General features: G+C 35.3%; 1 long non-coding RNA gene across 1 annotated transcript in view; it reads left to right on the forward strand.

Moving 5' to 3' along the window:
* LOC107318712 overlaps window positions 1-9,799 on the forward strand; it is a 119,744-nt gene extending 109,945 nt beyond the window's left edge. Inside the window, exon 5 of the long non-coding RNA XR_001557453.2 lies at window positions 9,699-9,799. This is a non-coding gene — a long non-coding RNA (uncharacterized LOC107318712). The remainder of the gene's footprint in view (window positions 1-9,698) is intronic.
* Window positions 9,800-16,650: the final 6,851 nt, after the last annotated feature.

Consider the following 16,650-nt stretch of genomic DNA (forward strand, 5'->3'; position numbering starts at 1 on the left):
GGCCGTGGTCAGTTGTGTGTCTGATCTGCTATAGAATTAGTCCTTCTCAATACCAAGATGTTGAAGCACTGCACATGTACTGGCACTTAGCCCAAGATGGACAATGAGGAGGGACTCCTGAGAGAGCTCAGGATAAGCACAACATTCCTTGTTCTTCCCACTCAACAGTGAAGTTGGCAAAGGCCAATGGTGTTTCATGGTGCATTAAATACAAACTGAAGAACACTGGAGAAGGAGCTATTATTTATTTATGTACTAATATTAACAGTTCGTGATGGCTGACATAAATGATTTTTTGGACAGTCAAGCTATTGAATCTTTGACAGAATTATTGAAAGCAGAGGTAAAACCAGAGCATAATAGAAACAAAAAATTTAATTATGAAGAACATTTTACAAATCTCTGTCTTCAGTATGTTAAAAAATATATGGAAGTGTAAAATTGAGGATAGTGCAAGCACTTCTCTGCTAAAATAGAAAATACTTACCTGCATAAATAAATCTGTGTTTATAGCTCAGGTTTTTAACCTTAGCATGCAATTTCTCTGCTTTTGTGAGAGTTAGTAGGAAGATTAACGTCTCTTAGATACAGCTACTGTGGTTGTTAGCATATTACTTATTTCAGAAAGCATAGGCATGACAGAATATGAACAGGGCAATATACCTTGTGGTGGCAATCAGGGTCATGAATTTACTTACCTTGTGGTCTCATTTTGGCAAAGCACTTCCAGATCTGAAAACTCATCCAGAGGAACTTCACATTTCAGTACTTCTACTCCTCCACATGCATGCTAGATGTGTAATTACCTAGCAAAAAATAAATGGGATCTTGATAAGTTGGTGTTTCTGAGATAGTAGTCTCCCTGGCTAAGCATAAAACCATACTCCTTTCATCTAACTGTCCTCTAAAGAGAACTACAGATTCCTGTTTTCATGAAATCTATGCATGCCAGGTTTCAGCCTAAGAAACACTTTTATACACAGCTTACAAAGCCTTAGAGACATACTTCCATTGACTACAGCAGTGTGAATTGTGCTTGTCATGGATTTAAGTGCTGCTATTTATAAAAATCTTGGCACTAGAAGCATCCTTCCATTAAGACAGATGTGAAGCAAAAGCATATAAATGGATCAGAGGGGGTGTAAAAAGAGAATCAGTCCCCTGGGTTTATGAAAGGCTGGATATGAGGAAATGCACAAGAAATCCTTGAATCGATATTCAGTTGATTGTTCCCATGTTACATGAACTTTGAGAGTCCATGCATTCAAGGATCATTTGATCTCCTTTTGAATCCATTTGTTTGGTGAAGGTTTCATGCAGTGTCTTTGCTGAATAGAATTTCAAAATCTTCATTCAGTATCTTGGAATTACCCCATCTAACAATGGTGTTTTTATATTGTGTGTGGAAAATGGCTATCTAGAGTTATCTTAGTTTCTTTGGAGGAAGAAAGACATATATTTCTGAGTGCCATTCTTTCTCTCTCTCTTTTTCTTGTTTGTTTGGTTTTTTCCTCTGTAGCTGGATAATAACCATCATGACTACGGACGGTTTTGTTCACATTAGTTATTCTTCTCACTTTCTTACTTGCAAAATTAATTTATTACTTTAGTGTAGAAAAAGGATCTTCTCATGAATCCCACTGACTAGATTTCAAACAGAAACCCCTGAATGCTTTTAATGAAAAAAAAAAGGGACATACTGACTTCAACATTATGTTTGCAACAGATGCCTCTGTTGTAAATGTCTCAAGTGAACATCATTCAGTGGAGAAATATTTGTTAGGTTTTACAACTTACTTCATGTTTTTGATCCTCCTAAAGGATGTTCTTTAATGTCTAACATTTGAATTGTCCCCCATTTATTTGAATAGGTATCCTTCCCTGGAATTCAGTAAGGTTTTTTTGTTTGTTTGTTTGTTTTTAAATATGGCAATTCTGAAGAGAAAAATCTTTTTAAAACATCAACAGATAACATGATAACAGATAACAGTAACTGAGTATGAGATTTACCAACAAGTAAACGCAGTATGGATGAAGTAAAAAATTATAATGTGGTATAACCATTTCTTCAAGAGATACAGTTAGCATCCCTTCTTGCATTCAAATACAGTAAAAAAAATAATAAAGCCCTATGTCAAAGGATTCATCCTGAAATCAAAAGAGTAGAGGTAGAAATAGAGTTGCCAACAACTAGCCTATATCTTATGATAAAGTAGTTTATTTATGAAAAGGAAGAAGAAAAATAATGAGAAACTTGGTTTTTATGAACTTGGAATGATGTGTTTCCAAAAGATGCAGAAGTTAGTGATTCATATTCACAGTATAGCAATCAAACTTTGATTTGTGCTCAGAAAAAAATGCAATTCAGTGTTAATAGCCAGTGCTATCAGCTACCCCACAATAAACAGGGCTATCCACCTCTGCAGAGATCTGGGAACTGTAGGTAAACCCTTAGTTCCTTTATAGAAAATAAAGCACTTGTTTCCTGCTGTAATGCAGTACTGTTGAGGAGGGTACATAGCTGACTGATTCTATCTCCAAATATAAAGATTTTGATTCTTATTATGAATTGCAATTCCCAATTTTTTAATTTATTTGTTCTTTTTTTTTTTTTTTTCCCCAAAGTAGCTTGGTAAGATATTTTATTTTCACCATGAAACTTTGCATTCTACAGAGAGCCAGAAACTTGTCTAGGGAAAAGAATTGTTAATAGTTTACATAATCGACTCTCTGGAAAAGATTATGGTTTCTGATAACCTTGTCTTTAATGAAGGCAGATTCTCAGTTGCTATAGGTAGAATTTGCTATTGAAAACCCAGATGATTTCACTTTATCTGCATCTAGTTGTTTCTACTGAGAGTGAATGAAAAGTGGAAATGTATAAATTGTTGTTATTTTTGTTCCATGCTAAATAGCAACATTAATAGCGGAGCTTCATTTGCATGATCACATGGTTACTGGCAATCTGTGACTTGGGAAAGTTGGACTCTGAACAGGCCTAATTAACAGTGAAATGGAGCCGGAAATTAATTGGCATCAAACTAGGTGGAGAACAGAACTTGGATCTCCGCTCTTGCAGTCTGGTTCCCAACTCACAAATCTGTGTGGACAGCAGGTTTCTTTTTACCTAGATTAGAATAAGATTTCCACCTCGACCATGGATTTTTCCTATCTTTATTTTCATTCTTATTTCCTTAAGCTGTTTGGTGTTTATTTATTTCCCTACTACATGTTAACATTAACTTGAAAGTAAAGAAAGAGGCTAGAAACACTGCAATACATAATTATTTTAGATTGGAGTCTTACATATGAGATGAAACTAAGATTAAAAAAAGAAAGAAAAAAAAGCCATGATGTCTTTAACTGTTGATTAGTTGTCTATAGGCAGGGAGTATTAATTTCTGTTAGTTTTTAAGGCCAGACGTTTATTATGGAAATGATGTTGATTCTCTCAAACGGTTTTCTTGGGGCAGCTTAGGATCTTATTTTCTAATGAACTAACACTTAGGCCCAGAGCCCTGTGGTTTGGCATCTCTCTATTTGAACTATAATTTCCACAGACTTTGTAGCAATTGGATTGTGATGTAGTCTGACATTAGGTACTAGATGAAGTCTTGCAGTTGAAAGAGCAAGGGTCTGAAGATTAGGCGTTACTTTCAGCCAGTGATCATAAAATCTAAATTGTTTTATGTTTGCTGACTCTTGACATTTTTCAGATCCATCCATTCTCTTTCTATTTCTGTTGTTTACTGCACACTTCTAATGTAAGCCGTTCACCCTTTTCTCCTCTGCAAAAATGTATAGCTAGGAGACTGGCATATTTTCACTCAGCCACAGCTTTAATAGAACATCTTAAGTGCAACATTTCTTTTATGCTACATATAAAACCTTGATTTTTTTTTAGTTTCTTTATATAAGCACAATTTAAAATTTAGTACAAAATGGAACTATTGGGAAATAAGTCATAAAGATGGCACTCTAACACGATCTTGTTTTTAAAATTTATAATTTAAATTATTTCCAGTGATTAAGCAAAGATGAGCATTGCCTGAAGTGCTTGATTTATGGGGAATGATTGAGAAAGTAATTACAGTGAGCTACCTCTTTGGCAGAGGCTGCAAACACTAGGATTGTGCTGATTAAAATCATATTCACATCCCAGAAATTACTACTGTTTTAGAAGGACAGTACTATAGATTTTAGAGAGGAAATAGTGCAAGCCAATTCACGTGTTTAGTATAATTCTATCCATGTTACGTACATATCTATGTAAAATAGTAGTTTGCATACAATTCTAAGAAAAATGTCTTATTTTATTAGATATAGCATGATCTCAGACATTGTAGGAAAGGAGCTATTGGTCAGAATATTGTTTTTAGGAAGTTTCTTACAGTTTTTAGTCCATCTCATCATGATTAGACAACACAAATTTCTTGATCTGCTGCTTTGAGACAGCAGAGGGCAGAGAGTTGAGTCAGTTATTGGAAACCTGAAGGAGCACACCCCAACTATCCCCTGCATATTGAATCCCTGTGAGATGGTTTTGTTGCTTTTGTTTTGTTTTTTGGAGTTTTTTGTTGTTCTTATTTTCCAGTCAAAGACAGAGCTAGTACTAATGTCAGCAGGACTGAGCAGTAATTACTCTGTATGGAAGCATGGAGCTCTGATACTTGAGAGAAGCAGGGCTTGGTAAGGAGATTGGTGTTCCCCTGCCAGCTCAGTCTGGTGCAATAACACACCTGCTGAAAGAAATATCGGTTAACTTGCTTAAGAATAAGCAAGCAGGTTTGGATGTAAATTCTTACTTTACATCAGAAGTGTCCAACTTTGTTTATCTGGTGACAAAAAGGATATTTAAAAGAAACAAGGTGTGAATGTTGAATTACCCAGGTCTGATGTGACTGATGAAATCATCACTTTATGAAGCATAAGAACCCCAGTTTAACTTCGTAAAGGTGGGATGCAGCCAGGCTCCATAATACAACAATGATCCATTAAATGAGGCACTTCTAAAAAGGTCACTCTTTTTTTTTTTTTTTTTTTCCAAAACATTGTGCTTTCACTGTGGAGAGAATTAATTATAATAAATACAGTGGCCATAAATTTGTTTTTATAACCCCTTGTCTTCAATCTGGAATAAATTAGTCGTCATCATCATAACAGGCAATGGTATTGAGATTTATGGCCTAACTTTATCGCTAGTGTTATTCAGCAATGTTACAATGAGATTGACTTTGATTTAAGTGTGTATGCTCTGAATTACATAAAGTGGGGGGCTGCCTCCTTTCTTTTTGTTATTAATTACAGGATATAGCCTCCACCTAAGGAAAAACTGTCTTTCTGTGTTGCTCTTATTCTTCCAGCATTTTTCCAGTGCACTTGTGAGATTTTCCACTGTGCTGTGTTATTTTGCCTTTAAGGTGGAGGTCCTCGTGTAAAATGCCAACTTCCACAGCTTTCTCTACAATGCAGTCCAGAAGCAGGAGTTTCAAGTGCACTGCTGGGCCATATGTTGTTGAATTCTTCCTGTCCTTCACCTGAAAGAAGGAATGTCAGTAAATTCAGTATTTCACTGCCTATTTGAGAGAAGTCCACATGCCTGGCATATTCTAGCTGTGTTGCATAAACACAAAAGCAAAGAAACAAACAAAAATTCTACCTTTTTCTGATATTCAAATGTGGAAGGCAGAAGATGACATTTTAACCTGCCTGAAAGCAAACTGCTGTGCACCAGTCAGGATTACAGGTGTTCAGTTATCTGTTTAGCCTTCTGTGATTCAATACCTTAGAGAAGTGAGTATTTCTACACACATGCCGAAGAAATTAACGAGTCGTGAGGAAGACTCAGTTTTTTATCAAGAAGGGTCAAGAATCCACTAGTCTTAGTGAGGAGTAGGATTTACTTTTTATTTCTACTGCTTCCTTGTTAGAGCATCTCCATAAAAAGCATAATTTCCCACAATTTTTTTCAGGATTTCTCTCTTAATTTGTTTAATATTCCAAAAACCCCTACTTTTCTTAACCAGATTTTGTTATGGCTTTGTATGTGTGTGAGGGTATTTGTTCCTAACAAAACAGAGCTGTCATGAATACTATCCAGTCCAAAAAGTGTTGATTGGAAACCTTATCTTTACTTATAAGGTGTCTACTTTAGTCTGGGTTGATATGTATCAGAAGTGCAAAACAAGTGACAAGATGAAATAGCATTGATACTATTATCAATTATATATTAATTTTTGTTGATTTTAAACAACATAAAAGAATTATGGCAATCTGTCTTCATCAGACAGAAAGAGAAAATCTCTTATGCAATGGCATCACATTGACGTATAAGATACTTCTCTGTTTGTTAATATCCAGATTTTCTGAGCAAACCTGTATTAGCATCAGTAGTGCTAAACATACTTTTAATAACTAGTGCATGGTTCCACAAAAGCAAGAACTGTGTAGATTTCTAGCATTGATTATTTTAACTTTCTGGAAATTCTAAATGATTCAATTTGTCCTTTTTTCAAAAATGTGTGAAGGATTAGAAAAAAAGCATTTTTATTTCTGAACCTATTCAGCTCATCCTGTACGACATGCCCAGATCAGCTCTAGCTGAGCATTTTGTTTCAGTTTTCCTCTGTGATTTTCCTGGGACCTTTGCCATTATGTTGATTAATATGTCAAACCAAATGTTGCCGAGTGAGACTTTTGCTACCTGGAGTGTGAGGCATACTGGCACAAGTTGGAGAAATGAACTTTAAAGTTCACATTGTTTTTGTTTATTAGCTTGTGTGAGTGAAGAAGTGAAACAGAAAGATGTGGTGCTGACTGGGAGACTCATTTGATCAAAATAACTTTCAAGAAATACTGTGCAAAAAGCAGAACTGGGGATGAGACCTATTCCTAATGTGAGTGTTCAGCCTATCACTTTAAGTCACAGAGCAGAAAATTCAATGGGAAGAAAACCTCAGTGCACAGGACTGGAGTTGAAATCTTTTAATTAAATTTAATGATTTTCTTCCTCGTGGGAAATGATATAATTAGCTATTTTCTGACAAGTATTTTACCTCCAGATACATGCATGAGCAGTCAGAGGAGTGCGTTCAGAAGTACTTATAGATTATGAGATTTTGGAAAACATTAATTGTTTATGTGAGATCTTGTTTTCTTACTCCTGGGTTAATAAAATAATAAACAAGTATCAGTATCTTATGTAATAATGAAGATGTTTTAAAGTGGTTGTCAGAGTCTGAGGCTGGCTTGAGGAGAGCAGATGCCACGTTCACTGTTACTGTCTTTGCAATGGTACAAACTGCACTACAACTTAAAAGTGGACAAATATAACGAAGTAAGATATTAAAATTATATCTGAATTAAACTTAAGGGACCCTAATTTAAAGGAAATGGTCCATGCATATTCCTTTACAGGCCTTCTAACTTTAGGGAAGTTGAAATTGTTTTGGTCTCTGAACCTCTGAGTTTTGGGCACCCAAGTCACATCGTAATTTTATCTAGTTCAAATATCTACAAGATATTTGAACATATCTTCATTTGTGTTCTGTCTTAGCAGTTGGCCTACTTTTTTTTTTGCATTTGTACTGTAGAAGTTTTGCAGTATCTGTAAACTTAGAAAAGAAGAATAGGAACATTAGTTGGAGCCCTTAAACATGGTATTATTGCCTTATCCATGGCCAGATAGAGAACTGAAGAGCTGAACCACAGATCCATGAGTCTTCTGTGGGTTGAGAATAATACATTTTCCTGGAAAACTTGCTAGAGGACATGGCACTGATAAGAGCTAATAATCTTAAACTAAATTTCACAATTACCTGAGAATTTTATAGAATTGAAAATACTACTTATTATCCTTTAAGGTTTCCACTTGCACAGTTTTCACTTGAACAGATGCAACCGCAGACAAATTTTGGCCTGAAGGTCACAATCATTTAGCAAAAAGGCATTTTAAAGTGAGATGATTTTTAAAACTCTTCAGAACTTCCATTTCCTGCTGGTTTTTGTAATTCCTTTAACCAATAAAGGAAAATTTTTTGAAATGTTGCATTTGAATGTAGAACTTGAAATCACTCCTGTTGGTTAACTACATACTTTCTATTAGATAGCCTTGAGACACTGGAAATATTTTCTGCCCCATAGTTTCAGTAAGATACAGTGAAAAGTGACACACTTTCATGAACGGCCATCTGAAAAAATACTGATCTCTTGGGACTCTACAACCCCCATATTTGCAAAGATGTCTCTAGATCTACTGGGTCTAGATGGCTATTGATAGCTGCTTCTGCCCCCCAGTTTCTCAGACATATGACCATGCTACAGCTCATGCACATTTAATATTATTTTTAGGCATTGTAGGCTTGCTTTCTCAAATCAGTTGTACAGCTCTCTGAATTTACTACTTACTTAAATATGCTTGTCAAACTTGTTTAATAGGAACTACCAAAGTACTGTCTTCTGATTTATCTCCTTAAGAGACTGCGTGGCACAAGAGCTTTGTACCAGAAAAAAGATACAAAGCTTCCTTGAGAAAAGGAACCTTTTCTCAATTTGTTTTTAAAATACAAAATCAGTTCCAGGACTATGGAAAACAAAATGCTATTGATCTGAGATCTCTGCCACCTGATGAGTTTGAACTAGAATAAACCATTTTTAGAAGACAGTCTTGCCAACTTACTTTGCTGATCTTGCATATAAGGTTAGTATTAACCTTAAGTATTAACTTGAAGCTTTGTGCTGTTTGCAACATAAGCAATTACCTGAAGGAAAGCAGTTGTTTCCAAAATTTAGCTCCTCTGTAATTTATTTATTTATTTATTTATTTGCCACTCTTATTGATGGAGCATCCTATGTTCATTTAAGAATAAGTAACTCAGCAGTAATGGATAACAGTTATTTTGCTTCATCTTCTTTCTGTTAAAAACTGAATCCTCTGCTACAAAATGAACATGCAATAGAGAGTGTGGAGATGCAGTCTGAAGGCATCAAGGCATTCATGTCTTAGGCAAACACAAGTCCAACAACTAGTGATATATAGTCATATTCCACTCGGAAAATTAGATTAAAATTTCTATTGTCCTCATAAATCAGATGGACTTTTCAATGCCCAAAATTTATTTCAGCTTTTCTGGCTAACCACTACCTAAAGATCTTTGTCTACAGCTGATTTAGAAGAGTGCCATCTACTGAACTGTTAGAATTGCTTAATAGTTTCTGATGAATCTGCAAAATATTGAGTGGATTGACCCCTCTTAATCATCTGAGATCACAGCCATATAATACACTTTAGTTCAATTAATTAAGTATAGTTATCTATATATACATACATTCACTTTTTTGTGTGCACATGTATGAAATTAATGAATAACTGTTGACATATCAAAACTCACCCACCACTGTCACATTAATCATCTCATTTCCTGGAAGATATCTTGCTTTAGACTGTATTTTTTTGTGTATCTCTAAAAGTGAATAGTTAAGATATGGTGAAATACAATTTTCATTACTAAGGAAAACCTTTAAAATATTTACCATCATTGTATAGCAAGCTGTTCCTGCCAGAATAATTCAGGGTAGCTTGGTACTCATAGAATCAATAAGATTGGAAAAGACCTATAGGATCATTTAGTCCAATTGTCCACCTTCCTCTAAACCATGTCCCTTAGTATTGCATCTACCTTTTCCTTAAATACTTCCAGGTATGCTGACTCTACCACTTCCTGGGCAGCCTGTTACTACACCCAACAACTCTTTCTGAAAATAAATTCTTCTTCAACCTGAATCTTCCCCTCCAGACTGGGTGAGTAGATGACATAACTGAACGCTGTCATGTTAAGACGTAAATGTACTTCCTTTGGACAAAGTTGCAGCTGATCTTATTTTCAGTTTCTAGAAAGATGAGAAGTTCTGGCAGACAGTAAAATGAACAAGATGTGTGCCCTAAAGCTCTTATTTTCTAGCCTCATTCTTAGCCAAGATGGCTGACTAGCAATATAACTAGGTGCAAAAACAGGATGGCTCAGTATTCCTCTGTGAAGATTCCATGAGAGATTGTTTTTATCCATCAGACCATTGCCATTAAAAGAGAAGCCCTGTGAAATGAGAAGATAATAATATCACTCCCAAGTATTATCCTGCAGTTACACAGGTGTGGGTTCTCCTATATAAAAATTTAATTTTCAAACCTTTTTGCTTTATCAGGGAGCCCGTCAGTCTAGTGTATGTTTTCTGATCAGGGAAGTCACTGGAACATGTTCATCTTTACAACTGGTATCTTTTTTTGACTGACATTCTTTGATAAGAGTATTTGAAAAGTGACAGTTGAAATTGAAGTGCACTCTATGCACCGTTAACTTCTGAAATATTGTTGTACATTAATTTTTACAGTTACTCTTTGAAACCACTTACCAAAATCTTGCATGCCAAATAATAAAACATTGCTATTGATATTGTACCAACATTTCCCACAACATGATTCTTGGCACGGTACAGCACCCACCCCTTTTCTCCCAAGGGGAAAAAACAGCTGGAGAATATGGTAATATTTTTCTGTTTAAAACTTAAGTGAAATTTAACCACTTGCCCGTGTTCTCACACAGTTCCAGGTTGAAAAACATAAGGCTGTATTATAGGAATGATGCTGAGTGTAAGGTCAAATTTCTAAAGAAAAAGTATACTAATTTTTTAAGTGGGTATTTGTAGTAGTTTCTCCTTTTTCCAATGAAGTAATGCATAGCAGCCATGGTTACAATGCCAAGAAACATATACAACAGTCATATATAAGTCCATGACAGCTACTCAGTGAGCTTTCTAAGTAGCTGTCTTTCAGAAGATTTGCTCAATTCAGAAACCTGGTCAAAGTAGCTACTTTTTTTAGTATTAGAGAATTCAAGATGAAAACAGAGTACTGAGATTTATTTAACCTAATTAACTGAAGGGAAAAAAAGAAAAGAAGAGAAAAAAATTGATGCAATATTTAAACCTGAAAAATCACTGTAATGACAAATGACAAGCTTGTAGCCTGCAAAATCTTCTAAAAAACTGTCTGTTGCAGTTGTTCTTAAAACTAAACTTATGATCCATTATTATCTAACCATTAAAAGTAAATGAAGACTAAACTGGATATTTTTGTCAGATGATATTTCAGTGCTCTCTGGAATGAGAAAGTTACTCAAAAAATTTGGTTGCTGATGCTTCTCTTCTCTGAAGATTAGCCCCACAAGAAGCTTACAGGCCTTTATAAAGATTACTTCCTACTTTGTGTCTTTTCTTTCTTCAGTAATTATATGGACACTTTTTTAAAGTTTAATTTGTAGAACTTTAAAAATATCTTGCATAGAACAGCTGTGCTGTGGTGGGAACTCCACAGTAGTTCTACATTACCAGAGGAACACCCCACACATTTACATGCAATTACTCTTCTCCAGTGAAAGTTTCCTGACCCTTTATCAGCCATAGTGTGAGTCCTTCCATCAGTCAGGTTGTTTGAGTATGTGGATGCTTTTGCCAGAGTTATATCAATTAAAACAAAGTTAAGAAAGAGGCATATGCAGCTGCAGTGGTATTTGGCACACATTTGACTTTCTTTTTGATTGATGTATGATCATTTTTTTATTGTCAAGAAAATTGTTTACACCATTTGACTAATGGGATGGATGGGTTGTTTAGCAGAGAAAATAGTCACATATGGCAATGGAAAAAACTTTTTTTTTGTTGGATTACTGCCCACATACCAACAAAATTTTCCATATGTCTTAAGTCCCAGCTCCAACTGGCTTTCACTGTAGCCAACAAGAGTTGCAAATGGTGAAAGTGGTTATGACAAGGATAGAGCATTAGTTAGCGACACCAACAAACTACATTAGTGCTGTGCATTTTACCTTTATTCCTGCTCCTAGAACAGGGTAAAATAAGGACAAAATTTGTTCTATTAATTTATGCATGGCTCCACACCAGCAGATTTCTTTTTAGATGCTCTGCTGTTTTTGCAGCTAGCAAATATCCCTTTAGCAAAACAGTCCAGAGCTGACCTTCAGCTGATGAGGCTGCAAGCATACGACCTTCTTCCAACAATATGGGAAAAAGTGTCATACTAAGTACAAATTCCATAATATGAAACCCTTGTTATAACATGATGGATAGATTTACTAGTTAGTTCAGTGATTTAATATAACAAAACTACATCTTAATATAACAAAACCAGAAGAAAAAAAATATATATATAAAGAGAAAAGGAGGGTGGGGGAGTGCGAGGTTTTTTGTTGTTGTTTGTTCGTTTGTTTTACTATATAAGGGAAAACATCAGACATAGTAAATTTTGTTTCTTGGCTCAGTGACAGTGGCAGTTCTTTGTCTTTTTTTGGTAGGACAAGCTGGAGACTGGAGAAGGTTCTCACCAGTGCAGTTGTGTTCTTTCAGAAACTTTTATTTGTTAGGATATAAGTTGGACTGAGGCTAACTCTTTCCACAGTTCACTTAAAAATAGAGAAGCAATCTGTAGCCACGTACCTTGGAGGAGAAAGTCTCTGCCTGTGCTATATTACACCCTTAAACCACTCATATTTGTTTTTCAATTTCTGTATAGCAATCATCTAAATTACAGAGCAAAAGCTTTTATGAATCATGTGCAAAGTACAGACAGGATTCTTTTAAAAATCTAACAGTCAATGAAGTATTCATGCTTTCTGGAATGAAGTTGAGCCTCTATATATCATTGATACTTTATTAATGATTTCATTTTAAATACCACTATCCCGATTCACAAAGGAAGCTTTTTCCATTTTCCATCACTCTTCTGTTAAATATTGAAAGTGAGAATTTTCTGCTTACAGAAAAGGTAATTTCACAGATGACCACAATTGCTGAGGGCCAGAATCAGGAAATGATTATCTTCTTCTCTTCTCTTCTTAGAAAGTCCCTGTCCTTGTTCATTAGCTGTACCCAGCAAGAGATGAAGAAAGTTTTATGAAACATTTTAATTGGGTGTCTCTCACTGATGCCACATTGGTATGTCATTAGACTAATATGTTTTACTGTCGCACAGATACAGTTCAGAATAGATCTGGAAGCCTGGTGAGTGGTATATTGTATTTTAAAATATTAAAATGATTTATACATGTCTTATGTAAAAATTTTGTAATTTCAAGAGTCCTTTAAAAGCTGTCTGAGACCCAACTACAGAGAGCTGGCTGCAAACGATGTATGTGATGCAACAGAGAACGGTGGCAGTAGTACTAAGGGTAGTCCAAAAGTCTAAAGCAAATTAATACATATTCCACGTGAACGGGTTGTCTAGAACATACCTGCAATACATAATGTGTCTGTAGAGGCATTATTTTCTTTACATGAGTACGTACTACTAGAGAAATGTAAATTTCTCCTTAAAGTCATCAGGTAATATGCATTCCTATATGAAGACCTAGACTAAAACTCAAGCACCTTGTGTTATTCAATTTGGAGCCTTCATGTGAACAAGGAAATGGAAAAATGGACCAGTGCAATAGTGTATGAACTGTGAGTATGTTAGACTTCATTCTAGCATAAGAATAACTGCTCTAAGCCCTCTGTTAGTCAGAAATGATCTGAGAGCAGGCACTTCATGGTTTATGCATGTTCTCAAAAATCTCTGTAGAAAAAGTGCTGGAGATAGAATTTTCTCATTGTTTGAGTTTTTTAGATGAATGGCAAATGGAACTTCTCTCCATGTGAAGTTGGGGCATGGACACTCTTTTAGAGAAAGGAAAGAAAAAGAGAGTATTACAAAGAAAGTTTGGAGAGCCTTATGCTCCTGGAGAGTTGTCTGCCCTTCCTTTTCACAGCATGTGAAGCAAAAATTCAGTTTGAATGATTTTGGCATATCTTTATGCTAAGGAGTTTTGCGTCGCTAAGCAACATTTAGCAGTATGTAAGCACACTGAAGATGCCTTTGGAACTTTACATATCCATGTCTGCTCTGTTAGTTAGATAAAAGGTCCCTCTATGGGCTGATGCAGGATCAAGTTGTAAACGGAGAGTGACATAGTGATCAGAAGCTGAGCTTTTTCAAAGCTAAATAGGTTGTAGCACTGACTACAATCTAAACAAATTGTACGACTCCACTGAAGAACCATGTAAGTGTTCCCTTGTCTTAACTCAGAACTGTTGTCATGTTGCAACTGTAGGGATGTTTACTCTCATTTCCAGTGACAGTAAGAATAAAAATCTATTTAAAGTGTCTAAGGGAGTGAATCACACGTTCAACAGAAATAGCTTTCTGTGGAGAGTGCTGTATTGCTCAAATTGTTATTAAAAAAGTAACTTGAGTAACTTTATTTTCCATCTCAGAAAGCAGACTGAAAAAAAAACAGCTAAAAGCTGTGCCACTCATGAGAAGTTATCCAGAGGCTTGCTATTTAAATAAATTCATGCAACTATATTTTTGTTCCAGACTGCCTTAAATTATAAGAGAATAATGTGATTAGGAGGTAACTTGTTGTCTAATGTAGTTGATCTTGCTACATTTTGTGCTTTGACATAGTGCCTGTATGATCAGATAGGACAGCTGGAGCTTAATTAGATTAGACATTCCAGAAGTGTAAAGTGGAAGCAAGTCCATTCCAGACAGAGATCTTGAAAACTCAAGGTCAGACTGTGCCAAGTTCACCTTCCCACCTCCAAACATTAGGAGATACCCTGTGAAGGCGAGAGAACAAGCAGAGGGTCTGCTTTCCCTGCTCTTATGCTATGATATCCTCCATGTTAAGGACCATTTTAGCTGTGACACCAAAAGTCTCTCCTTTGCTTCATCGCAGAAAGAGGCCTTTGGTGCTTTTAAACCAACTATGTAGTAATGAATTGAGGTTACTAAATAAAAAATCACTAAAGGTAGCTTTAAACATGATAGCAACACATTGAAAGTTCTGGGAAATATTTTAGGCAGTTGTAACTTAAAGAAACTGTAAGTTACTCTGTACTCTACATGGAGCTGCAGTGGCTTTTTGTAAACTTAGGGGGCAGAGGACATAAAATAGCTGCCCCTTGGCTGTGGCCTGGAGTTCCCTAGTAGTCATAGCTGTTCTGAGCCCAAGGGCTGATGCCATAACTTAAAATTTTATACATCTTCATTTACTCTAGATGAATTTAAAAAATCAAATGAATTTGTAATTAAAATGATGAAGGGATCCACAGAGATTATAATCAATGAGGCCAACTATTTATTTTTCCTAGTACTGCCTCAGGTGTCAATGTGTGTGTCGATACATGTCAATTTATGTGTAAATACACTCAAACCTAATGAAATTGATTTTACAGCTCTTTAATATAAGGTGAGTGTTTAAACTCTGTTAACATGGCATTTAAGCTTTTTAATCTTAGCACTTAATGTGTGCTTATAGTGAAGCCTATAGGTTATTTTTTGTAACAGAGCTTGAAAACAAAGGTCTAAGAAATCTCATGGAAAAAAATTGTCCAGCATCACTGAAATGTAGCAGCAGTTCAGTAGACAACTTACATAGTGTATTTTGTTCAGATTATAAACTTTCTGAGGCAGAGGGACACTGTTTTATTCTTTATATGACAAGTGACACATGCTTTCTTTCCAGTTATTGTTTCTCTGCTCTAATGCCATTTAAGAATTAAAAAATCACCTAAAATAATGTAGCTGTTAGAATTTGCCAAGTAATAGAAAAAACAGCTAGCAAAACTTTTTGTATGATTACACATATGTTCCCTTTGCTATTTGAAGATGGGGATTTACGAGGGGTATAATTACGTACTTGATTGTGCGGATGAATTTGTGTTATCAAGACAAAAAGCCAAAAAATGCTTTGAGTTTTCTTTAATTTCAAACTCTTACTGTTCTTGCAATATTAAAATAGGAAGTATTTCTAAGTAATGCTGTTTAATTTGGTTCCAAAAAGGAAATTGTCTGTTCTGGAGATAAGAATATACAGTATGTATTGGCTTTCAGAGAATCATTAAATATGCAACTTCCAGAGAGAGATTTGACTGGAACTTAAATCCGCTGCATGCGTCAAGAACTGTTCATTATAAACTAATTGAGGAACAATTAATTGGTGTTCAAGGACTTAATTTCTTTCTGTTGTTGTTCTAATTCAGCTATTTCTGTCTATAGTGTAGTACGTAAGAGGGATTGGTCAATGCTTCTACAGTTTTTGTGCAAATAAATTACAGAAATGATTGTTGGTTGCACTAAGATTAAGGAGATGTCAGTGTTTCAATTACAAACATTTATTTTTGAGGTTTATAAATCAGTTATAAAAGTTATCTCCAAACACAAGAAATAAATTAAGTAGCAGAAGTTGTCTTAGCTGACAAACATGTATTTACATCTTTAATGAGCTCAGGAGCCTTAATCAATTTATATTTTTGAAGTGCCTTGGAAGATGGACATTATTAAGTGCAAAGTGTTAATTACATTCTGATTAATTAATCATGTTAACAATATATATACCATGAGGTCCGTTTCAGCCAATTGTGTGTTAGTTCCCATAGCATCTGGAGATATCTCCTGGAAATTATTGGAGGTCTGATGATGACTTACTTTGACAAGCATCCTTTTAAGTTGAAAGATGAAGTATTCCTCCTTTGAGGAGGGAAGAATGGGAAGAAAGGATTTCTGTTATGTGTACCCTACATTTGGAAAGCCTTGAT

This window comes from Coturnix japonica, chromosome 10, assembly GCF_001577835.2.
Source record: "Coturnix japonica isolate 7356 chromosome 10, Coturnix japonica 2.1, whole genome shotgun sequence".
NCBI lineage: Eukaryota > Metazoa > Chordata > Aves > Galliformes > Phasianidae > Coturnix > Coturnix japonica.